This window comes from Euprymna scolopes, chromosome 41, assembly GCF_053919585.1.
Source record: "Euprymna scolopes isolate OS-2025 chromosome 41, ASM5391958v1, whole genome shotgun sequence".
NCBI classification, from domain to species: Eukaryota; Metazoa; Mollusca; class Cephalopoda; order Sepiida; family Sepiolidae; genus Euprymna; species Euprymna scolopes.
Genome location: NC_136522.1, coordinates 4,467,184 through 4,484,233, shown reverse-complemented (window position 1 = coordinate 4,484,233; position 17,050 = coordinate 4,467,184). Strand labels below are relative to the sequence as shown.

General features: G+C 33.9%; 1 protein-coding gene and 1 pseudogene across 3 annotated transcripts in view; both read left to right on the top strand.

Moving 5' to 3' along the window:
* LOC145266314 (uncharacterized) overlaps positions 1-17,050 on the top strand; it is a 516,717-nt gene that overhangs the window by 358,907 nt on the left and 140,760 nt on the right. The window lies entirely within an intron of this gene.
* Positions 7,911-8,044, top strand: LOC145266784 (U2 spliceosomal RNA; annotated as a pseudogene).

Here is a 17,050-nt window from a genome sequence, read left to right as displayed (position 1 = left end):
TTTTACCGCCTATTTTAAAAAAAAAAAAAAAAAAAGATAAAACGTATAGATTAGTTAACATTAACACAAGAAACAATAATGAAAAAAAAACGTTTCTTTGATTAATTCAAGTGTATATCAGCATCCAGAAAAATTATACACAATTATAAGTGGGGAAACAAAATGATGACGTCACTGATAGTGCATAAAATGTTGGCAATTTCACACAAGAATTTTGAGGTGCCTGATAAACTTTATCGCTTTTCGTTTAATATTAAATAAAAATTATAATTTGTTTTAGGAAATGTTTTTTCTTTTTTTTTTTTAAGTACGATTCAATAAAAAAAAAAAAAAAAAAAAAAGGTTACATCTACGCTCAGATTCTTGCTTTTCTCCAGTCCAAATGAACAGTTCTCACCAAGGGTAAGCATCTTGCATTGATAAGCTCCAAGGATTAACTTTCATTCCAGATCTAAAATAGAAAACTTAAAATCCAATTTGTTGCTAAAGTTGTTGAAAAAGAAAAAGATGGTTGCATCATTCTATCATAGTTCTAGAAAGTACCTGACCTCCTGGTACAATCCTCTGCTTGTATTAGTTTTGCATACGTCCTAAAATAAATTACTGCTGACACGTCTTTTGCCTTAGTCGAAATTAACGTCTTTCTCTTTGAGAAAGCCCTTTGTTTTGATTAGCACCCAGGACTTACCTTCACTCCAGATCTGAAGTGGAAGATATTCAATCTGTTGCAATGGTCACGGAATCTGGAGCATGTGGTGCCGCGTAAGAGGGGAGGAGGGTGGTGCAACTGTCTACCTATATTATATCAGGTTGATCAGAAAGTTCTTGCGGTTTTTAACTTTTAAAATTCAGGTGAATATATCTTGGCTGAAACAAAAATCACCATCAGCACCAACACACTTTTGACAATGCAAAGCAAGTATATTTATGCCAGTAACGTAAAAATCTTGCGTTCTGGTGGGGACAAAGTTGCTCAGGGGACTTTTGATATTGCTTGTGTTTTTGAAGCATTTCTCCTACAGAAAGTTGTTGAGATTCTTGAAAAGTGGTAGTCGGTTGGTGAGAGGTCTGGAGAGTATGGCAGATGAGACAGTTTCGTAGGCCAGTTCATTTAACTTCTGCAGGGTTGGTTTAGCAACGTATGGTCGGGCATTGTTGTGGAGGAGAATTGGGCCTTTTCTATTGGCTAAAGCTGGGTATTGTTGTTGAAGTTTCTGATGCATTCATTCATTCGTTGATAGTACTTTTCCGTCGTAATGATTTTGTCTGCATTCAAAAAAACTGCAATGGACGAAACCGGTCACAGGCCACTAAACAGTCAGCATGACATTCTTCGGGTGCAACCCTGGCTTCGAGAAGTGCCGTGGAGCTCCGTCGGCATCTAACCACTGAGCTGCGTGTTGCCGGTTGTCGTAAAGAACCCACTTTTCATTGCAAGTCACAACCTGGTCAAGAAATGGGTCGTTCTTGTTGCGTAAAAAAGAAGAGAAGATAACATTTCATAACGGCGTTTCTTTTGGTTGTCGTTCAATTCATGAAACGCCCATTTATCAAATTTTATTTTTCGTTTTTCCAATCACAAGTGGTTCGAAATTGCTGTATATGTTAGATCTAATTCAGAAGCAACTTATTAAACATGGATTGGCTTTAACTAAGGCTCTTAATTGATCATTGTCAACATCTTCAAAACTCTCTTTGCTGCCACGAAATTTCTTAAACCACCATTGTGCTGTGCATTCAGTAGTGGTTCCTGAGCCAAACACTTCATTGATATCACGATTTGTTTCCGCAGCTTTTCGACCGAGCTTGAATTAAAATAAGAAAATTGTGTGAATTTACATTTTTTTCCAATCTTGTGTTCAACGTTCTGAAAAGAAAACATAACTGTTTTAAACCGATTGTAATTTAAACGATTGGATGGAGTGAAACACGCATTTTAAAATGATGTATAATGTAAAGGTTTTATAAGGAAAACTTATTTGAAAAAAAGATTTCAAATTTCGCAAGAACTTTCTTTTCAACCTAGTGTGTCTGTGTAATATATATATATATAATTATTTTTTTACTATAATAATTAAATACCTACAGACACTAGTGTTTCATCCTTTCGGGATTCTTCAGTGCAGGGTGTCACGATTACTACCAGTCGAACGATTCGAACCCCGCGACACGAGACATCTCTGGCTCGATTAGCGGAGACCGTATCCATTCGGCTACTATTAACCGTGTGAAATAGCGTTGAATTTTAAACATTTTAATTTAAATGTTGATTACGTCAGACAGACAGTGATCAAATCGTTATACGATGATCTACGCATAAGAGCTAAATTGACCGACTTTTTAATTCAACAGAAAGTGCTCAACGATAATATATATATATATATATATATATATATATATATAGTAGAACCTTGGGATACGGTGGCACCAGGATACAGTTTTTTCAGGTTACAATGTGGAATATGATGTTTTTCTGAACCCTGGTTACAGTATTTGTCCCACCTTATGGTGTTATTTATAATGTTATTTGATTATATACATGTGTATAATATACTGTACTGTATTTTTTTACTAATTTTTGATGCCGTATCATAGAGTTCTACTCTGAGTGTGTGTAAAGAAGTGACCTTATCTGAGTAAGAGTCTCTACCCAACTCCTGTTAATTTTTGGTCTACAGATTTGAAACTTGATATATAGGAGATTCAGACCTGTGGAACAAATTTGATTTTGGGTTTTAGCTGGTTTAAAATATGTGCTAAGGGTTCAAAATTGAAAAAGAATATATGGAACTTTGCACGCGTAAGGCAATTAAACATGTATTTTCTACGTATACGCAAATATACATTTATACGTTTAAGTATGTTAATTTTTGAAGTTTTGATATGCATATGTGCAAATATACACATCTTTACCAATGTTTTTTTTTTGTTGTTAAGACAGTACAAATGGTAATGAAGGTTGGAGAGCTTATGTTTTGGTTTCGATTTTAGTTGACTTTTTTTTTTTTCACTTTTGAAATCGTTACTATATATTGGCTACAATATAATCAATAGTGTATTAGCTCTATAATAATAATAATAATAATAATAATAATTAGCTCTATAATAATAATTATGAAATCTGCATGCATTAAATATCATATTTAAGCATATTTTACATCCGGGCCATGCCAGGGGGCCACTATTATATATTGGGTACAATATAATAATCAATAGGGGATTAGCTCTATAATGATAATAATAAATAACAATAATAATAAATACAAAATTTGAATGAATTAAGTATATTTTACAGCCAGGCCAACCTGCTAGTGAATTTATATTTTATGAACTCTTTTTTTATTATTAAGTCTGATTCAATAGAAGACAAAATTTAAAGTCTCAACGTTTAGATCCTTGTTTTGCTGGAGTCAAAATGAATCATTCGCTCCCAGGATTTAGTTTCATTTTAAATCTAAAAACGGAAGGTTGTATCCGTTCTCTTGCTAAGTTTGCTGCAAAAAATATTATGGATCTGAATTTTTGAGATGAGGATTGACAATTAGGATTCTTTGGACTATTATTCTCATCTTGAGTGTCATTCCCTGATTTAACCTCTGACCTTCAGTTGTTTTTGTGTTTCACAATGACCCGTGGGATAACAAATAGAAGAAGTTAAAGATTCAGTTCTAAGTGATAAACTTTTGGATGTTGAAGGTTAAATTCTCAGTGCAGGCGATACTCAGAATATAATTGTGAATTACTTAAAACTTCTTCTACTTTGCCAGAATGAGAGCATGTTATCCCCGTGGATTGAATAAAGAGTTCTGTTCGAAATTCCCTGCAGATTTCCTGAGTTTGACGTGACACATCTAAAGAAGACGAGGTTTTTTTCGACTAAAACGTTGAGAATAGAACTGAAAATGAGAACACTAATTCGAATAGTCCAAATCATATAAGTGCTACTAGATCAGGCTGTCTGAAGTTATCGGCATGCTAAATGCGCCAAACATTAATGGTATTTTGTTTTGTTTTTTCCCCCTTTACAAAACTCAGTCATGTTCTGCAAAATTAAAAGCAAAAAGCAACATTTCTTTGCAAAACAACCAAACCAAACATCATGAATAAATATTTGAAAATGCAAACAACTGGAAGCATAAGAAGTTTTTCTCCAAAATTATTGTATTTCACATTAAATAACTCGAAAAGTGTTGATATGCCGTAAAACAAACCCAACCAAGTAATGTAAGCTGGAAAAAAATATTTGGATCATTTTACTGCTCCAGAAAGTATCTGCCTCCTGATGCAACGTTTTATTCTTTTTTTCTTTTTTTTTTTGTCACTACTTATCAAGGCCTGGAAGCCACTCGGGGATGGGGGTTATTGAGTTTTATCACGGGTTATTACGTTTTACCTATTTGAGAATCAGATAGAAAAAAATTTTTTTTTAGATGAATGGGAGAAGAAAAAAAAATTTCATAAGTTTCAGTCGATGTAATTTCCGACCTTCTTCAGGTGTATCCCGAGTTCAACCGGAGAAAAAAAACAAACATTTAAAACTGAAGTTTGACAGACTGACTAACAGAGCTTTAAAAAAAAAAAAAAAAGTTTGGATGCATATGAAATGATCGGAAATCATTTCTTTAGAAAGAATGCGAATCTACAAATATCCGATGGAGCAGTGTTAATCTTAAACTCTCAGCTTCCAGAGATGAAGATGGTAGAGTTTTTATCTTTTTATTTTTATTTTTGAATGTTTCTTTATGAATAGCATTGATAAGGAACTTGATAAGGTAAATACGAAATAGTCTGTGTTATAAATACATCTTAGCGTCGTAAGATGAGGAGTTTGAGTGCTTTTTTTTTGGCACGGGTGAGAACGGGGAGGAGGGGGGCGCGTAATTTTATTAAACTATCTCTCCAGCAAGAACGATTCCGGATAAGATTTTTTTTTTTTTTGGCACGGGTGAGAACGTGGAGGAGGGGGGCGCGTAATTTTATTAAACTATCTCTCCAGCGGATGAGATTTTTTTTTTTTTTTTACAGATGTTATTTAGCAAAAAAAACAAAAACAAAATAGTGGGTGTATCCATTGTTGCTTGGGGTAGAAAATAAGTTGAAGATCACTTATAACCCTTATCCTCTAATGGCTTTTAGCTATAATAGCTTGTGACACACACACACACACACACACACACACACACACACACACACACACACATATATATATATATAGAGAGAGAGAGAGAGAGTGTTGGAACTTTTTCAATCTTTTAAACTATATGGTAATTTGTATGCACTAGCGGGTCTGCAATCGGATCCAATACCATAATCATCAGGCGGAAACACTTTGCAGTTTCGGCCCCTACTCCTCAACTGCATCTCTGAAGTGCCTCATCGCCCGCCCCCCCACTGCAGGTCATGTTGGTACTGATGTAAGCTGTCTCGCGCTTATCGTTTCTTTTTAACTAGATCCAGTATGATGCCACCTTCGCTGTTTCCTGCATGTCTGTAACAAAGTTTTAATAAAAACTGGTGGCGCCGAGAGGGGGGGGGGCTTTCTTTTTTCGTATCCAGTTCTTCTTTGGAAAACTCCTTTGCTTGAAAAATCAATTAATCTCTTGCAATCCTCTTATTAGCTTGCTTCCAAGAATTTATGCTTGTTCCAACATTATTAAAAACAAAACGGTATTTTATCTCATGGTTGTCCAGCAGTGTTGATCCAACACCACATCCTCCATTCTTGAAAAAAACTTTCTGGATAACTGATCTGGTGTTGCTTTTTGCTTCAGATTCTTTTATTCGTGAACTTATTTTGTTATTAAAAAAATATTCTCTTAACCTGTCTTTGACACAGAAAATATATTTATTTACAAAACTACTGCACTTTATAGAGTTCAGATAAATCCATATACTTATCATCCTCTCCCTCTTTCGTTATTTTATGTATTTATAGTAATATATATATACTAGCAAAAGTACCCGTTGTTGACTGGGTTCGAAAACAGCCTACAGAAAATGGGCTCTGATTTATGAAAGTTTGATAGGTTATGAAAAGGAAGGGTTGTAAAGAGATAGCTTCGAATTTGGGGGTATCAAAACCAAAGCAAAATATGATGAAAGTAAAAATAAAATAGATAAACCCCATAATTTGTTATACCATACCTGTTCACACTGAAACACTTATCACAATATTCTGTGGATCTATATTAAAAAACCTTGTTAAACTTTGTGACATATTTCCATTCTATGGAGGTCAGGCGCGAACGAACACTCCATAATTTTATTATACCATATTTCTTCAAACTGAAACATAATTATCAAAGTATACTTACGCAGATAGATATGAAAAGTCTTTATTAAAGTTTGTGCCTATTTCCATTCTATGGAGGCTAGGCGCGAACGCAGACCCCACAATTTTATTATATCATCCCTATTTAAGTTAAAACATACTTATCAAAGTATTCTTATGTACATCTATATAAAAAAACACTTGTAAACGTTTTTTGTTTTTTTTTGTTTTTTTTAATTTTTAAATTTTTTATTTCCATATTTTGTGGACCAGGCGCGAACGAAGACCTCACAATTTTAATGAACTACTGTTCTGCCAGATCAAACATACCCATTCCTGTGTCTCGATACATCTTCTATCATTATATGTAATCAGTTTTTTAAAATAGTCAACCATATAGGAGCCTATTCGTGACCAGACACACGCACACATACACACACACAGTTTTATATATATATATATATATATATATATATATATATATATAACCAAAAGAATATATTCCAAATTTCAAGATGGTGTTTGTCTTAGCGTTTACAACATTTTACCGCGAACAAGATCTTGAAATTTGGACTATAGGCTTTTTGTCATTAATTTGTATATGTTATGTTTGCATATGTTATCTAAACGTTTTGTGTTCGAATCGTGGTGTGATATTTTTTTTTTTTTTTTTTTTTTTTCGATTTTTTTAAATTTAAATATTGAACCCTGTATTATTTAAGCCATTTTTCACGTAACGTTCGTTCGTTCGTTTGCCTTACGTTATTTTTTTTTTGTGTGTTTTATCCCCCCCCCTCCCCCGCTTAATTAAAACGTTGTTTTCTTTTCTTACTTCGCTTATAACAATGCTTACATCGTCGTCGTCGTAACGCTTGACGACTTTCAAACATCTTTCACTTCTGGCTGGCCGATTTTATTTTCAAACTTCGCCTCAGGGGTTCGGCTTCGATCCCCCCCCCCCACCGGCTTCTTTTTTATTTAACACCACACACCCCTACAAACACCCGGGCAACGCCGGGTACCCCTCGCTAGTATTCAATATACATCAAGCTTCATGAATAAAAGGATTGGTATAAATAAAGGGTGAAAGATAATTGAATAATCAGATTTCCCCATAATGCTTTGTGTAGTACGTACCGAGGATACACATTTGACTTCCACCAAAAGCGGAAGTTTTTATCAACGTAACACGCAGACTGCATGTTCGGATCAGAAGAGAAGACATACAGCACCTAGTACTCCAAAATGGTCACTCATCTTTTTTTTTTTTTTTTTTTTACATAGGCATCACCACATTTTCAAGGCCAAGAGGCCACTCAAGGATAAGGGTTAAAGAGTGTACAGTAGAGATTGGACAATATAGTAATCATTAGTAATGAAAATTTGGTAAATTTGATAACTCGCAACATCTCTTCTGTGAGATAGAGGTTGCAAGGCGGAGAAAAGGACATCTCCTACGAGGCTACGAAGTCTATTTTGAACTTATCTGATACTAAACAGGTTTACCATGTCTTAACTTTGGTAATCTAACAAGATGCAGTGTTTCAATGTGATTATTTCCTATCAGAGATTCGTTTGTAAAAAAAAAAATTATAAAGAGACTTTGTTTATTTTTATACTTTTTCTTCTGCTGTCATTTATTGCGGCTTGGCCTTTTGGCCAAGATCAAAGTGTAGTATCTGTTCTTCAGATGCTGCACTTCTATTTCTTGTTCTCTTTCGGTGGAGGATCAGTCGTTCACGACTGAGACAATTTTTTATTTTTGTACCTTTTCTCCATGTTAAAAAACGACCCTGGTGTCTAACTCTGTCCCGTGGGGAGGCATTGTAAATAGGTAGTCATTTATTGAACATTATTCATGATTGGTTGGATGCGTCTGGCCTTACCCGGTTGTAAAATACGCTTAAATATATTTTAATTTATGCAGATTTCATATTTATTATTACGAAGCCGATTCTCTATTAAATATTATATTGTACCTAATATATAGTACTGATTTCAAATTTTAAAAAAAAGTATGATTTCAGTGCTATCAGCTGAAATTGAAGCTAAAACATTTAGCGCTCCATCTGTGTTCCCTACCATTTAAGCTATTGAGAAATAAGATTTAAAAATTAAACTACTTCAAGCTATGAATGTATTTGCACATGTGCAAAAGTAATAGGAATTTGTCAGTTGAAATGAACATTTTTCATTTTAACGTGTCGACATATTTCTGTACGTGTTAGTCATCCATCCAAACACAAATTTTACACATTATAAACTAATCTTTGGTGTAAAATTAGTATTTCCTGTTAATTTTTCAGCGTTATGTGACCAGTAGTTTAAGAATTCATCAGTTAAATATTTTCACAAAAACACACGCACATGCATATACTGTTTTATTTATATAGATTAATAAAATTGTGAAACTGCTTCTTGCTTGTCTGAAGTGCACATTGTGATGATTTTTTTTTATGATTTGATACTAGCAGGAAGACCCAACGTTGCTCGGGATTGAATGAGGATCACTATGTATTTTCTGCTCATAAACATCATATTACTTTCTAAATTATCTCCGTTGAATAAGAAGAACTCGACAGTTTATAGATAACTATAAATTGTTATATATGTTTGCATTTTACGATGTTACGCTGAATGCGATTTTATAAATTATTAGCAGGAACATCCGACGTTGCTCGATATTGAATGAGGATTGCTACTATGTAATTACGTGGCTGGTTCCTCAGATCCAGAGATCAATAAGAAGGTTGTCCTTGGTGGCATTCCCTCTCGTGACTGTGCACACAAGGCATGGGAATCCCTAGGAAGAGGGGCCCTGGGCAGATGACGCTTTCCTCCTGTTTGTCATTTATAGCCTTTCTTCTGTTGATCTCTAAAGTTGCAGTGCCTTGCTCTTTGACAAATCCTTCCAACTGTTTCTGTCTTTGGCCTTGCTTCCCCAGTCTTTCTCTGGGATGTCAACCGTGCACAGCTGTCACATCACCTGATTCTTGTAGCGCTAATGCGGAGTGTCTGTTCAGTTTGCCCTAGCATAATTCACCATAGAACATGACTTTGAACAGTCTCGTGTCATCTATTTAAGACAGGTCTCCTACTTAATGAGGTCCTGGATATGATCTTAAACTCTATCTGATGGTGAGGCCCCAGCTTGTGGGCTTTGGGGAGTGTGGAGCCACCCTTTAATTACCATTGCTCCCAGGTCCACTCTGACCCGGAGTGGTAGTACCTGTTAGGGTCCCAACTATGGGTTAAATAGAAACCGACATGAAAACTACAAATATATTCTATTAAAAAAATTTTTCTTCAAAATCTTTGGATTCAGCATTAAATAACCCGAAAAGGGTTGTTATGCCGTAAAACAAAAACAACCAACCAACCAACCCTTCTCCAGGAGTGACCATCAAAGTGTAGCCGTTCTTTCTCCTAACAATGCTGAGATGAGGAAGGTAAAGGTGTTTATTGGTTGAGTGTTTCCTCCAACTGATGTCCAATTCAACCGAGAACATTCTCGTGTATGTGCCATCAAATGATATAATATACTACTATACATGTTACACTGTACATGTTACATTATACATGTTACATTATACATGTTACACTAGAGATGTAAATGATTTCAATATTTTTAAGTCAATCAATTTAGTTTTCAGCACAGATGAAGAGCAGGAGAAACATGTGTTTATTGTAAATGAGAGAGAGGGAGAGGAGGGCATAAATTGAAGTTTCCGATCTTAACAATCAGGTCAGCACAAACTTAGATGATCTTTTATCTGTTTGGTTGAGGCGTTCATCCTGAGTAGTCCTAGAATGTTCATTCTCCTAAGTCTTACCTCCCACAATCTTTTGAAGTGAAGTAAGTTTATTGTTTACTGCCTGAGGCGCCCTGATTGGGGAATACCAGGAATTTTTTAAAAGGCCAGAGTGTTCCTCCTTCAGGGACACCGGCTTGACTCTTTCCACCTTTCAACCTTATCACATCTTCTTACAGTTGGAAGGAAGTAAATACAAGCAATTTGTGGCAGCTATGGTTCCAGAATCATGATGTGTACTTCTGTAACATAATTTAATACACTTTTATACTACTGTCTTTGTCTTGATTCTTATTGGCTTGCAAGGCCACAACAATTAAAATGTTTAGCCCAAAACCAACATTTCCATAATATCATATAGTGCATGTGGTGCGCGTGAGAAAATCATCATCAGCTGTAGGATAGCTAACTAGCGAAGATATTAGCAGCAGCAGCTGTTTAAGCGATATGCAAATTGATGAATGCGCACAAGCTTGCGTCACAAGAAAAGGAGAAAAAATACACCATGTGGTCAAAGAAGAGAAGCAAAGTGTATGCCGGGGAAGATAGATGTGTGAACCCGAGGGTGAGAAAGCACTGCCTGGCGTTGGCGTGAGGTGGCAGGGAGAGAGACTTTTGAAAAGCACAGTTTTTTATGCCAGAGCGTTGTGAAACACGTGTATGCGAAAAGACGTTTGGAAAAATAATGAAATGCATTATTTTGGAAGAACCATAAATGCATTTCATTTGCATTTCAAAAAAAAAAAAAAAAATGCTGAGTCAGATTTTTTTTTTTTTTTTTTTTTTTTTTTTTTTTTTTTTGCGATGGAGTCTCAGACTACGTGTGGGTTCAAGTGTTTATGTAGCAACACGGTTAAGTGTAACGGTCATGTTACAATAACTTTTTTTTCATCCTATGATCTGTGGAAGGGTGACCAAATCTCTTTTCTACAGACATTTAAATTGTTAACAGGGGAATTTATTGCATGTAACTCTTCAAAATGTCAGTGTCATCTGATATTTTATTTGTTGAAAAAAATTTTTTTTGTTACTTTAAAGGAATTCTGACATTCAGTTGAAATGTTTTTGCTATAGTTAAAATTGTTTTGCAAGATTCGTGCTTTTCGACTTCACTCTTTGCAATGAGAAACTGTATTTGACATTTGGATCATTCCATTACACATTCACATTTTTTTTTTTTTATGAGAAGGTTTACACTCAACACCATATCTCCGCCCCCTCCCATCGCATGCAAATTTGGTTAATAGTTGGGAAAGCTTTGCACAATTTCACTTTATAATTTTTTAAGAGCTGACTTCTTCCTTTTTGGGACAAGCGGGGTTGCTGCCTGAGAAGAGAGATCCTTGAAACTGGAATCATAATTGGTTTAACGTTTTCAATTTTCTGGGGGTTTTTTTGTTTGTTTTTTGTTGGGAATGGGGCATCCTACCTGATGTCAGACATTCACTCCCAATTGTTTGGATCTCCCTTGCACTTTGTTCACCGAGTATATTTGCCAGATATTTTTTAAAGTAAAAGGAACACTGACCAACAAGGATTACTACTCCTATATATATATATATATAGTTAAATTTATTTCAAATAAACCGCGCCGGAGACTTCTTGAATCTGCGCTTATCGCAATTTCAAGCACTATTAAACAACGTGGAGGTTTCTATAACATAGTGCCATTAATAAGTAAACTTTTATTAAAAGAACATTATTTAACTGTGGACACAGGTTAACCTTCTTACACCATTCAAACACCCCCTGTAATAATTAACACATAATCTCAATCAATAAATTACATAAAAAACACTCATTTCATTTCTGTTACAAACCTATATTTGAATTTCAACAGATATATCTTTTTTCCAATAAGAATATTAACTGCGTTTCATAATTTTAAAATTACATTAACGACTATATGACGTCATTAAAATTTCCTTCTCTTTAACAGTGCCAGCCTTCCCCACTCCTTTTTGAATTTCCAACGTCTTTTTCCGTTTCTCTGAAATAGAACTGCATCACACTGTGCACGTGAAACATTTTCAAATATTATGTACTGGTATTTTTTGTTTCTTAATCTCATTCATTCAGAGGAAGTCTCGAAATAAAGACGAAACGTTTGATGAACACATAATACGGTTTGTTCCTTTTTATTTTCCCATATATATATATATATATATATATATATTGGAAAATTTGCTTATTCAACTACATTTCACCCTTAATTTATGCCAATCCTTTAATCTCTGAAGTTCGATGTAACTACAGATAATCTATAAAATATAAAAGCGAAAATGTATGTATGTGTGTTCGCTTTTTCTGTATGTCTACAAAACGCTTTTTTCAGAGAAGCGGTCGCTCGCTTCACAACTTTTTATAACTTTTTATATCACATATAAATTGTAATATCTCACAGTTAACAACGAAGCTCGCCTGTCTATTTAATTTGCTCAATTTCGGGAAGATAAATATTCAACATTTGTCGCTCGCCGCATGTGGGTTAGTCTTTTTCCTATAACATTTGGGGGGGGGGGGCGTCCAGCAGTAAATGAAATCCCGCAGTCAAACTTGACCTCATTAACTCATTAAAACGCGCACCTGCTAAATCCAAGTAATTAAATTCAAACATGTTTCCGTTAGCATGTCGCGGTGGGGCAATCGTTAACGTCGCACTTTTTTTTTTTTTTTCACACTTTAATTTACAACTTTGCCTCAAGGGTTCGGGTTCGATCCTCATACTTACTTTTTTTTTTTTTTAACTCCCCCACCCCTGGAGTTTCCACACACACCTCCAAACACACGGGCAACACCGGGTACCCCTCGCTAGTATACAAATAAATGTCAAAAAGGACTATATTCCATATTTCCAGATGTTGTCCATCTTACCGTTTATTTTTTTCAGCATGTTAAAATGTTCAATTTGGAATCAGCCTTCAAATTATTTTTTTCCAATTATTCCTCATCTTAGAAAATACTCTTTGCAATATAAATGTTACCCACAAAAAATTCTTATGAATTTATTGAAATTGAATTTTCATATTGTCAAAGATTTTCTGTTATTTTCTTTGATTTCATTTGCCTCGGCCACTCTATCAGATCCAATCCTCAAAATGAGTTTTGAATCAAACAAATTTTAAATCAAAACCCAAGTAGCATTTACACTGACAAACGAAATGTTATTTTTAACCAAGAATTTTTCATTTGTTGTTGTTCTAAAAAATTCCTTGGATCAAACCCAGACGATCGTTTACAATTTAAAAATGTCTCATGACTAAAATAAAGAATAAGCAAAGGAGAGGTAACTCTTTATTTTAGATTAAAGAATATAATGGGAGTTACCTACCTTATGTCTAAATAAAAATCTATATATATAAAAGCGAAAATGTGTGTATGTATGTATGTTTGTATGTGTGTCTGCTAAAAACTTTCGGCAGATACAACGAAAATTCACAAACTCAGTATCATATTGAAGCCCCATTCTTCGCCCGAAAAATTGGCCAAAAACGTTAATTTTTTCACCCCGAAATCAACAATTTTCGACAGGGGGGGGTCAACAAAAACCGTCCCCTCGTGACGACGACCGGTTCTACGCATGCGTCAGATGACGTCATGACCTGATTTACTTTAAATAGTTGAAGAACTGACTAAATTTCATGTACGTCGCTTTAGCTCAGTTGGTTAGTGCGTTGATTCGTTATCTAAACGTTTTGGGTTCGAATCGTGGTGTGAGATTTTTTATATTTAAATATTGAACCAGTGTTAAGCATTTTTCACGTAACGTTCGTTTTTCTGGGGTTTTTTTTTTTACTTCGCTTATCCACCCCCGACCAAACACCCAAAAATACCCGGGTACCCACCGATTTTTTAAATTTTAAGCCATTTTTCACGGTTTTTTTTTTTTTTACGTTCGTTTTTCTTTCTTTTTTTTGTTTTTCAGATTTTTACATTTAACATCGTTCGTTTGCCTTATGTTAGTTTTTTTTGTGCGTTTTTTTTTTCGATGTTTTGATTACCACCCCCAACCCCCACCTCCGCTTAAGTTTTAACGTTCGTTTTTATGTTTTCTTTTTTTTTTTACTTCGCTTATAACAAACAAATCTGGTCATTGACCTCATTAAAAACAACTGCTGAATAGCTATTGTTTACGTCATCATCGTCGTCGTAACGCTTGCACAAAATCTTAACTCTACGACTTCCGTGCGGGCACCTGTCGATTTTGTTCTTATTTAAATAAATTCAAACATCTTTCAGTAACTCATTCTGGCTGGCCGAACGGTTCATGTTTTTTCACATTTTATTTTCAAACTTCGCCTCAGGGCTTCGGGTCCGATCCTACCAACTTACCAAAACTTTTTAACCCCCCCCCCCCGGTTTCTTTTTTATTTAAGAGTACGCACACCTCGAAACACCCGAGCAACGCCGGGTACCCCCGATAGTAAAAAATAAAATAACTTAATGCATTGTGGACAATGCCGGGTAGGTATAGCTTATAATCATGTTCTTTTATACGTTTAATTTATATGATAAAATGTTGCGTTTTTGTTAAAGAGAAAATATGAATAGATATGAAACAAAAAATTGACAGTTATATGGTGAGAGTTTTTTTTTATTTTATTTATTTTTTTTTAATTTTATTGCTCGCCATATTTCTTTTTTGCAACTGCCCTATTTTTTTTTTTTTTTTTAATCCAAGCTAATTGACATTTTTTGTTTGCTTATCTAAGCTGGCTGACATACTTTTTTTTTCTTTCTTAACAAAAATAGTGTCAGTTCGAAATGAGTCACAAATAAGTAAATGAAGACAGAAAATCCTTACAAAAAAAAAAAATAGGCATTCCATTAAATCATTTTCAATACTCCCATAATATTCTTCATCTTTCAACTGAAATTAACCGCTTATCCTCGGTTGACTTTTGGCTTTGATAAAAGGATGACTCATTAGTTTTAAAAAATAAATTGATATCGTTCTCGTCTTGGATGTTACTTAAACAATGTTTCAGCCGATGTAACCTCCATTTTTGGGGGGGAGGGGGTTGTTTAATTAAACTCTGGAATCTTTGTGTACTTTTAAGCGGAACTCTTTAATGGCATCCAACATGAGAACAGTTGTTCGAATAATCAAAATAATTTCAATTATCAATCCTCCTCTAAAAATTTCTGAATCATAAATCGTAAGTCGGCTTATAGTCAGCCAACGTACTTTCTAACTTCCGGCATAACTGCTACCGGAAGCAGTGACAAGGCGAATCAGTTCCTTCACTATTTTTGTTCTTCAGTATTTTTATTGTGAAGCGATTTATTGGAAGAAAGTGTAAGCAAAAGGACATTTTGAAAAGCATACAATAAAAATGGACAAAAATATGCAGATAAAAATAATACAATTAATCTTTTCAGTAACAAAATAAAAAAATAAGTATTTATTTTATTTGAACTTTTATAAGGAATATGTATATGAAATTATAGAAATACGTTTTTTTTATTTTTTAATTTTTAAATACAAGTTTTTTTTTATTTGAGTTCATATAGTAAATATATATTCATGAAAGTATAAAAATAAAATTTCAATCAAAAAGAAGAAAAAAAAAGCGTATCCAATACATAATATTCTCAAAATAGTTTTAAAAGATTTTAGTGTTTTCAATTTTTAATTAAAATAAGACCAAAAAACTCTTCAATGATTATTAAAAAAAAAAAAAAAAAAAAATGATCGCAAAAACGTAATTAAAAAAAAAAAAAAAGTACATGCACAGGGGGATGTAAGCATGAGAGGGGGTGGGGAACTAAGTAACTGATTTGCATTGTCACTACATCCCGATGCAGCCACGCTGGAAATTAGGAAGCACGTTAGTTGACTATAACCATTTTTTTTTTTTTTTTACTTGAACTGGTCCGATGTTAACATTGTTGAAGTTTCGAAATAATTGAATAACAGCAAAAGAAAAAAAAAAAAATAATAATTTAGTTACAAATTGATTTTTTCGTCGCTTTAAAATAGAATTAATGAAATTCTATTTTCATTTTCAGTCCGTTTCAACTTGAAGCCTGGAGAATGGCTAGTTCACTACTGTGTAAACTTCTGCGAAATATTTGCATGCAACTTTCTTACTTTCTTGTCCTGTTCTGCCATATTTGTGCTTCTGTCAAATACCTTAGCAAAGTGGACAAATATGAAAACCTTTTTACAGGTGAAGAAGGTCGCCCTTTGGAAAGGTGTAGCACTTTTGTAACCCTTCCCACCGACCCCCCATTGTGTTATGTTAAGTTTTGACACATTTGTTCATAACAGGAAAGACCTTCAGTTTTAAATGGCCCTATATATATATATATATATATATATATATATATATATATATATATATAATATTGATTCTAAAAAAAAAAAATCTTTGATTCTAATAAAAAAAAAAAAAAATCCTAGGGGAAAACTGCTCCTGCAACATAATGGAATTTAAAAAAAAAATGCATTTCAGGTAAAAACGTTATGTACTTACTTGTCATGTCGAAATTAGTATAAATTCCAAAAATTACGGTAACTGATCCAGTAGATAATAATATAATTATTTAAAAAAAATAGAATTTATCGAATTATTAAGTTTTATGTTATATTTTAATATGGAAAAGATTTGAAACTAATTTTGTATGACAAAATAACTTATCTCCCTTACTTTCCTTGTAATCCGCCATTGGGGGAATAGAAAATATCCGATGCTAGTGTCTATTTTTCATGAAAAACGGATCTAATACATCTTCTACTAAATCATATTTTGTAATCAATACTAATTTTCGACATGATATGTAAGTATGTAACGTTTTTACCTGAAATGCATTCATTCAAAATTTCATTATATTGCATCAGCATTAAAAATAAAAAATTTGATCCTAGAGAAAAAAAAAAAAAAAAAAAAAGTTCACCCACTGCATGTTATGGGGAGGGGGTGGCATTGCACTAAAAAGTTATCCTGTCTGTGAGGTTTGTAAA